The sequence below is a fragment of the Macrotis lagotis genome, chromosome 1 (assembly GCF_037893015.1).
Source record: "Macrotis lagotis isolate mMagLag1 chromosome 1, bilby.v1.9.chrom.fasta, whole genome shotgun sequence".
NCBI lineage: Eukaryota > Metazoa > Chordata > Mammalia > Peramelemorphia > Peramelidae > Macrotis > Macrotis lagotis.
This window is the reverse complement of record NC_133658.1, coordinates 392,288,490-392,297,735: the sequence shown is the minus strand read 5'-3', so window position 1 is coordinate 392,297,735 and position 9,246 is coordinate 392,288,490. Positions and strand designations below refer to the sequence as shown.

The window sequence follows — 9,246 nt, the reverse complement described above, 5'->3', positions numbered from 1 at the left end:
TTCTATGCTTCAAAAATCATAGAAGTAGAAATTATAGGACTAGGTGATCACCAAGCACCTTTTCAGCTCTTAATTGTTTTATCCTCAATTCAAGTCTTCCTTCCTTCCTTCCTTCCTTCCTTCCTTCCTTCCTTCCTTCCTTCCTTCCTTCCTTCTCTTCCCTTTCCTTTTTCCTTTCCTTTCCTTTTTCTTTTCCTTTCCTTTCTCCTTTCCTTTCCTTTCTTTTTCCATTCCTTCCTTCCTTCCTTCCTTCCTTCCTTCCTTCCTTCCTTCCTTCCTTCCTTCCTTTCTTTTTTAAAAAAATGAGATTCAGAGAAATTAAAGGACTTGTCTTTGGTCATGTAATTGCTTAGTTGTAAAGGTAGTATTTGAACCCATCTCTCCAGATTGTCCACACAATTCTTTCTTCCTTTTAAAACACTTTCTGGTGAGAGGTGTTCAGTGGGGGAGGGGGGAGAAATCATTTCCTGTGGATTCTTTTGTTGACTGTTTCCATTAATAAGTTACATATTGCTTTAATAGCTCATCAATCTGCTCTTCTGTTTTGTTTGTTGTTTGTCCTTCATTCTTAAAAAGGACCAGTGGCACTGGGATTCTTTTCTCCTCTGTTGTCTTTTAAGGAGATGTATTTTATTCTCAATGGGGAAAGAAACTATGATCTAGAAGGATGAATGTTGTTTGTTATACTTCTATAAGTCAGTGGTCCCTGGAGTATCAGTGATCCACAGGGAAGGCTCGTCTTAAAAACTGTTGTCTTATGTGAATTACTCAGCTAGAATAAGATTAAGGGGAGGAAGGGCATTCTCCGAGTAACTTTATTGCTAGAAATTAACCCAATGCAAAATGATATAGGTTTGAATTCCAGCTCTGCTACATATGACCTGTGAGATTTCAGGCAAGTTATTTAAGCTCCATGAACCTCATTTTCCTTATCTGTAAAGTGAGGGAATTGACTTCTCAACTATCTTACAATTCTAATGAGATAATCCTATCATTCTTTTCTGGTTTTAGATGTCTGATCCCATGATCTCTTTACATTTTATTTATTCATAAAATGAAAAATCAAAGATAGAAACAAAAGTCCAATATATATAAAAATAAACATGGCAACAGTCTTTGTGATAGCAGAACTGGAAGCAAAGGACATTCCTGTCAATTGGGGGAATGACCAAAAAGTCCACTGTGATATAAAAACTTATATTTGAACAATAGGAAATGATTGATTGGCAGAAAGATGAAATGTGTTGAAGATGCAGAGAGAATTAAATAGAATCAAAAGGAAAATAAACACAATGATTACAACAAAACAAATGAAATAGCTGAAAGACCATTGATGATACCAGAGAAGACAATAAAGCATATCTCCTTCCTCGGAGGTGGGGTAGGAAATGTTATATACTGAGGAAGGCATCAACAAAACATTTACCTTTAATAAGTAAAATGAGGGAGTTGGTCTAAATGCTCTCTAAAATTACTTCTAGTATTAAATTTATGGTACTATGACCCTCAGGAAACTTGGTGCTATGTTTTGGTAGTCCTTAGTTTTGGAATGGTTTTGGAATGCACAGATAGATTCTCACATTCCACGACAAATAGAAATGATTCTACACTCACTCCCCCATTTATGTAAAGCTTGAATTTCCTACAAGCCTCACTGGGGACCAGTAGAGAAACTGTCCAGTAGGTGGCATCAGACAGCCCTGGGTCACAAAAGATGATGGGAAAAATGAAAACTGTACAAAAGTCTACAATTTGTTATAAAACTAAAAACTACACATAGTTAGTCCCTTAAGTTTTCTTTAATAATGTATAGTTCCCATTGGCAGAGGAGTCTGGTTTTTGACTGATTTCTTATAGACTGAAAAGAAATGTATCATATAGAAAATGGTATATTATACTTTGAATGGCTATTTGTGGGATCTTCTCAGCTTTTTCAAGAAATATTTAAATATTTCCTACACAGAAACACATATACATCCACACAATCCTTTATAGAGGTAAGGGACTATAATTTTATAACTGAATAAAATGTCAGGGTTTTTCTAATATGATGGACAAAATTTCCCACCTCTTTTTTATTCTTTGTTATAGGGAATGGTTCTCTGGGAGGTAGACAAGAGGAATGATGTATTGGAAAATATAGATGATGTAGAAACAAAAGATATCAATAAAAGTTATTTAATTTTTTAAAAAATTTAGGAAATTTGAGGACACTGAAGTATTCTTACCCTCAGAACATTAGAGCTGGAAGGAAGCTTAGAAATAACCTAATTTAAACTTTTCCATTATAGAGAAAAGGAAACTTAAAGCCAAAGGGGATAAGAGAGGAGATTAGTGTGAGATAAGACTGGAAAGGTAAATTAAACCTCCTGAGTACTGAACATCTTATTTTTTTTAATTTTTAAATTTTATTTAAGGCAATGAGGCTAAGTGACTTGCCCAACATCATACAACTAGGTAATTATTAAGTGTCTGAGGCCGGATTTGAACTCAGGTCCTCCTGACTCCAGGGCTGGCCCTCTATCCACTGAGCCACCTAGTTGCTCCTTCTGGGACATTTTATATCATACCTCCTTCTTCCCTCTTCCCTTAGGAGACGTGTTTAGGATCAGAACAATTTAAATATGGCAGCATGGTATAGCAGGTAGACTACTGGATTTGGCGACAGATGACCTGGATTCAAATCCTACCTCCATCTATTTGTGTGGTCTTGGATAAATCATTTGTCAGTTTCTACCAGGCTGTTTGGATTAGATGGTCTCTGAGCTCCTTTTTGGCCTTAAATCTATAATCCTATGATGTATGCTTCAGGGTTGGCCAATTGCAGAATGAAGAAGAAACTATGAGTCTCAGATCAGCTACTACTACTATTCCCTGAAATTCAACAAACTTTTTTTTTATTTTTTTTTTTTTTAGGTTTTTGCAAGGCCACATAGCTAGGTAATTATTAAGTGTCTGAGGTCACATTTGAACTCCTAACACCAGGTCTGGTGCTCTATCCACTGCGCCACCTAGCCACCCTCAATAAACCTTTATTAAGCATCTATATGTAAGGAAGGTCCTAGGCTAGGCTTTATAAATATCTGCATTTTGACAAAATATCTGCTTTATTTGTGGACAAGATTAAAAGATATGGATTGGGGTGGCTGGGTGGTGCAGTGGATAGAGCGCCAGCCCTGGAGTCAGGAGTATCTGTGTTCGAATCCGGTCTCAGACACTTAATAATTACCTAGCTGTGTGGCCTTGGGCAAGTCACTTAACCCCATTTGCCTTGCAAAAACCTAAAAAAAAATAAATAAAAGATATGGATTAAGAGATAATGGTTTATGGATAAATGACCAAATAGTTAAGGAAGGTTTTATGGATAAGATAGTATATGACTTTAGCCTGGAAGGAAGGGAATTCATCACAGGGACATATGGAGGGATTATAGGACTAAAGCCCTAAGGAATCTAAGAAGCCATCTGGTAATTTTACAGGTGAGGAAACTGAGGTCTCGGAAGATTAGGTGACAGTCAAGTGGTAAACCTCTGATGTGTAACTTGAATCAGGTCCTCTGACTCCAAAGTTATTGCTCTTGGTACTGCACCACGTCCATTTCAGGCATGGGGAGGGGTAATGTAAAATGAAAAAAGGGAGGAAGAAAATAAGGAGGTAGGGTAGAAACCCTGGAACAGAAAATGTATGAGATTAGATTTGAAAGCTAGATTAGATCTAGAACACCTGGATCTGGATTATGGAACACCTTAATTGCCAGAATCAGAACCATCAAAGCAGAAAGAGTCTTCTGTGTCTATAGACCAGTACATCTGATTGAAGGGAGGGTAGGTTGCACAACAATCTCCTTAGGGCTGCCAGTCTCCTAAGAGGGACCAGATGCTTTCTTTATATATCCTAGGCAGGTGCAGTTCTGCTCAAAATATGGAACAGTTGGACCGGGGTTCAACTGAAATGGGCCTGGGTTCAGTTGAGCTGTGGGGACTTGAACCTCTTCAAATGCTGCTCTCATCTCGCTCCTTCCCCTCCCTTTGCTCCAGGCTGCGCGTCCCCTCTCTGCGAGAGATTTCAGTCCCAGCTCGCGTCCCAGTCCCCGCCTCCCGTTCAGTCAGGCCCCGGGGCCCGGCCTGGGAGAGAGGGCAGAGCCCCGGCCTGCCGGTGGGAGCACGGTCTCGCGTCGCTCCGCCCTTCCGCCCGGGGCCAGGTGAGGGGCTCCTCGCCACTCGGGGAAGGACACGGTCGCGGGGCCATTTCCTGCTCTTTGTGTGACACACACGGAGGCAGCCGCGGCTGAGACGGGAGGGGGGTGGCGAGGGGGGCGGGGGCGAAGGCGGGGCCCAGAGCCGCCGGCGGAGCCGAGCCGGAGCCAGAGCATCCTGAGCCCCGGCCCGGCCCCGGCCCCGGCCCCGGCCCGGCCCCCGCGCCCGTGGGCCTGTGCCCTGGAGCTGCCGCCCATCCCGTGGCCGCCTCGCCGGTCCCAGACGCCAGGTAAGCGGTGCCGGGGGGCGGCGTGGCTTCGGAAGGAAAACAGGCGAAGGGGCCGATAAAGATGTGGATGAAGGTGGGGATGGGGACCGGCAGCGGAGCGGGAGGACAAGACCACCGCAGCAGTCCCTCTCCCTTTTAGAAGCATCCCCAGGGCACCCGGGGCGCACGCAGCTGTGCGGGATTGGATGGCGGGGCCCTGCGGGTTCTGGCCCCGCGATCCTCCCTCCCCCGCCCCCCCAGATGTCCGCGGGGACCAGCCCCGGCTCCAGCCCCTCCCTCCCCTCCAGCCACATCTGGGCCCCGGGCGAGCCCAGAAGGGCCGGGGCGCACGCGGCCCCAGGGCAGAGAGGTGGCGGGGGCCGGAGGGGGAGCCCGGGGCCCCGCCAGCCACCGCAGAGGAGCCGGGGCAGGGGCACTGCGGGGTCTGGCTGCAGCAGGTGCGGGCCCCAGGGCCCGGGGAACGGAGGGGAGAGAGGAAGAGGAGCTCCCACAATGCCTAGAGACACCTGCAGCGGCGGCACGGCCGCATCCCCGCGTCTTGTTTACTGCAGAGCCGGAGCCGCCGCCTCTGCTGCCATCGCCGCCGCCGCCGCTGCTGCCCAGGCCGCCCCCCACCCTGCACCCGCCCCCCCCCAGCACCCGCCCTTCCCCCCCGCCCCTTCCACGGGTGGCCCCTAGATCTATGAGGAATCACTCAACTTGAGCTTGGGCTGGAGGCTTGGGAGTAGCAAGAGACATCAGGGAAGGCTCAGGAGAGAGCCCAAGAACCATTGACGGACAGTCTCAGCTCGGGGACTTAAGACGGGAAGACTAGTTGTCACTATGAGGTCTCAGGCCTCCACTGGCCTCTCCCAGTCAGCGGCCTCAGAGGTGGGTTGGAGAATAAGCCTAGGAAACTAGGCTCATTCTACCTGGTGAGAAAGGTCAAGATCTTCTGTCTGACTTTCAAGATCTTCCCCAGCCTCCAGCCATCCTCTTTCTTTTCTTATCTCGTATTTTTCCCCTGGGAGAATTCTGTGCTCTGCCAAAGTGGACATCTCTCCCAGACAAACTGAGCCCTTTTGCTTCAGCGCATTGGTTCTCATGCTGTTCCCCATGTTTGGAATGTACCCTTATTTGCCTGTTGAATTCTTATGCATGCTTTGAAGCCCAACTCCAACCCCCCTCCCCCATGATATCTTCAATTTTGCTCCTATCTCCAAAGACTTCCCCCTTGGCACTCAGGAAGTGTTTTGTTTATGTATCCCTGCAAAGAAGATAAATTGTACTACTTTGACAGCTGTCCTTGCCGAGGTCTGATTCCTTCTATTGGTTTTGTGAAATCCTTGAAGGCAGGTATCAGACCAGATCATATTTAAACACCCACTAAAATCATAAGAACCCAAGACATACACATCCATATGGAGAGAGAGAGAGAGAGAGAGAGAGAGAGAGAGAGAGAGAGAGAGAGAGAGAGAGAGAAGGAGAGAGCACTATATATGTATATGTATATACACATACATATATATAAATGATGATACCAACATTGATATATGATGCTGAATTGTACAGAGTCATTATATAGGGGGATATTGTGTTGTGGTAGCTTGAAATTTCAGGGAGAACTTCATATGTATTGACCAAGTGACTAGAGAATGAGTGGGCTGTCAGAACCAAGCTGATGAGGTGAACAGATCACAGATGTAGGCTATACTTATGAACCAGTTGATTCATTTCAAGGAGACTCAGTTTCCTCAACTGAGAAGTAAGGTCAGTGTCCCCACAAAATGCCTGGAGCATACTGAGCAATCATTAACTGTGGAGGTTTCCCTCAAACATGTTTTGACCTGTGTTGTGCCACCAAGAGCCAGAGTCAAAAGCCTTTTCTTCTCCCTAAACTAATTTCTACATTGTATCTCCTGGCACTGTTTAATGCCTTCAATATCAGTTTCTGTGGCAAGTAGCAAGAGGACAGACCCAACCCCAGCCAGGTGAGGGACCCAGACTATGGAATACCATTGTCGCTTTCCCTTTCCCACTTTCTTCAAGTCTCTGAATTTGAGCTCCAGGAGAGTTTTCAAAGACATTCAAAGTTTGGACAGAGGAAAGAATGAGAAATATCAACTGTAGAAAAGTATCAGCCTTGGGTCAAATGTGGTTGGCAGTTTGTTTTCTTTATCCCTAATCACCTTCACCACCTGCCAGCGACTGCTGGTCTCGTGCTTTGTCATTACTCTGACCTCTGAATTCTATTCAGAAAAGTCTATGTGTGCCTGACTGGTATGTACAAATGACTGCCCATTACTTCTTCCAGGGATATTTGTCCCTGTCATTTACAACCTGTATGTCCTTAAGATCCTGTTTGACCTCAGGAGAATTGGAAGGTGAGGGTTGGACTAAAGTGATCCAAGTTTCAAATCTGGTTCTAAATTCTATGATTCTGTGATAGAATTTTAAGCCAAAGAAATGAAACTCCAAAAGTAAAAAATAAGTTAGGTATTAGCTTGGTTTTGGTGGGGTGTAGAGGGATTGGTTTGTCTTTCCAGTATACAGAAATCATGTCACACAGAAACTTATCAACAAATATTTATTGAATACTTACTATGTACAAGGTACTAAAATAAGCACTAGGGGGGTGGGTTGCAAAGACAAGAACAAGGAAACAGTTCTAACCTTTCGAGAAGGTAGGTATGAGGGTGAAGGATCATAAAAGTAATCCACTAAGGTAGGGTGGAGAGAGAGAGAGAGAGAGAGAGAGAGAGAGAGAGAACCAAGGGTTATTTTCATCCTTGGAAAGGTAGATTTGATCTCCCACGAAAATTAAATATTTTTGTATGTTGCTGTCCCTGCACAAGGTATAGCTTTCCAGCAGAAGTAAACAGGGCAATGTGACTGCTTTCAAAGCTGGGTGCCGTTGGCCAGCTCTGAATGATGAACCTTCTGTCTGGTGGCATTAGCTCTGCCCTTCTCTAAGCTCTCCCCCCTCTCTAAGCTCTTTTATTATATTTCCTGGCCAGTTCTGACTGGCTCCACAGACACCCAAGCCTTCCTGTTGGATACATGCTGAAAAGCAGAAGGCCAAAATCTTGCTCTAAGAAATAGGCTAAGCTTATTTGACTATCAGGATTGAATACAAATCAAATAAAATTGAAGTTTTGGGATGAGGGGAGTCATTTAAGAGCAGAGACTATGAGAGAGAGAGAGAGAGAGAGAGAGAGAGAGAGAGAGAGAGAGAGAGAGAGAGAGAGAGAGAGAGAGAGAGAGAGAGAAGTGGGAAAAATTAGAAGACTAGTGGAGATGGAGGAAAAGAGGCAGTAGATAAGGAACACAATGTGCCTCCTTAATAATTCATATCCCCACTGTGTTCATTCATTGGGAGGCTCCATTTCCCATAGAACGCTTACTCTGTCTGTGTTGCTGACACTGACCAGCAAGCAAAATTAGGTAAGGAATAAAGCAGGCTGCTCATTAACATTGAGAACAGCTCTTCTAAAATTAGCACAGGGCACAAATTGACATTTATCAACCCCCAGCTTTGAAGACTTGGAACAATCACAAAAAGAGTTCTGGGGACCACTGCTGGCTGCAAAGGACTCTACTAAGTGGCCTTCAAACTGGTGGTTTTAGTCTTCATTGGAGGAATCATGAGGGCATCTCTGTTTTTGGTGTGATTCAACCTTTTATTTTTATGTAATAACACCAATCATTCATCCACCTCATTGATCTATTAAGAGAGAGACATGTTGTCTAGGAATAAGGAAGTGGCTATACAAGCTACTGGATCAGATGATATCTATATTATCAGGTCCAATTCTAGGAAGAGCATTTGGGTACTGATGCCCAGAGGAGAGAGAAAGAGAGAGAGATGAGAAATCCTCTGAGATGCCAGAGGTGAGTGGAAGAGTGAAGGGTCTTAATATCACACCTTAGGAGAATCATTTAGGAATTGTTTATTTAACCTGGAGAAAAGAGGCTTTAATAATAATAATAATAATAATAATAATAACTAGAATTCATATAATGATTTAAGTTGTTATGGGAGAAATATTTTCTCTCTGAGTTCAAATGGTAGGCAATAGCTGCCAAATATATGTTTACCACAATGCAGAAATTATGGAGCTAAAAACCTAGATTTTATTATTATGTTCAAGCATAGGTTCAGGTCTCAGAGAAAAGCTGAACAATTATTAGGATTCTAAAAAAAGGCTTCTTATAGGCAAAATTATGACAGAATGACAGAGAAATTTTTTTTACATATTGCAAGCTTGTATATTTCTCTTGAGACATAAAAGTTAAAGAGAAGATTAGATCCATAATCCTATACTTTTGGGGCAGCTAGGTGGTGCAGTGTATAGAGCACTAGCTCTGGAGTAAGGAGAACCTGAGTTCAAATGCAGCCTTAGACATTTAATAATTCCCTAATTGTGGGACCTTGGACAAATCACTTAAACCCCATTGCCTAGCCAAAAAAAGAAACCCTCAAAAATTCATAATCCTATACTTCCTTTGATGTCATAAATGTTGAACAAAGTCATAATCTTATACATTCCCCGAGGAAACAAATCTTGTCAAACAAACTTCATAGGTAAACTAAGTCAGGTAACAGACTAAACTACATTTAGAGGATTCATAAATAGACTGAGGAGGAAGAGGATTTATTTATGTGTAACCTGGAGTAAGGAACAGTTGATATTCTTCTTCTGGCTTCTTAAGGAATGCTTAAGGCTGAAATAAATTTTCACATCCCATGGGATAGCTTTTTTCAGGTGAGGTTAATATTAA

At 43.6% G+C, this 9,246-nt stretch overlaps 1 protein-coding gene across 1 annotated transcript in view; it reads left to right on the top strand.

Moving 5' to 3' along the window:
* The first annotated feature begins 4,399 nt into the window (after window positions 1-4,399).
* CYFIP2 (cytoplasmic FMR1 interacting protein 2) overlaps window positions 4,400-9,246 on the top strand; it is a 133,259-nt gene continuing 128,412 nt past the window's right edge. Inside the window, exon 1 of the mRNA XM_074212525.1 lies at window positions 4,400-4,485. The gene's annotated coding sequence lies outside the window, so the exon portion shown is untranslated. The remainder of the gene's footprint in view (window positions 4,486-9,246) is intronic.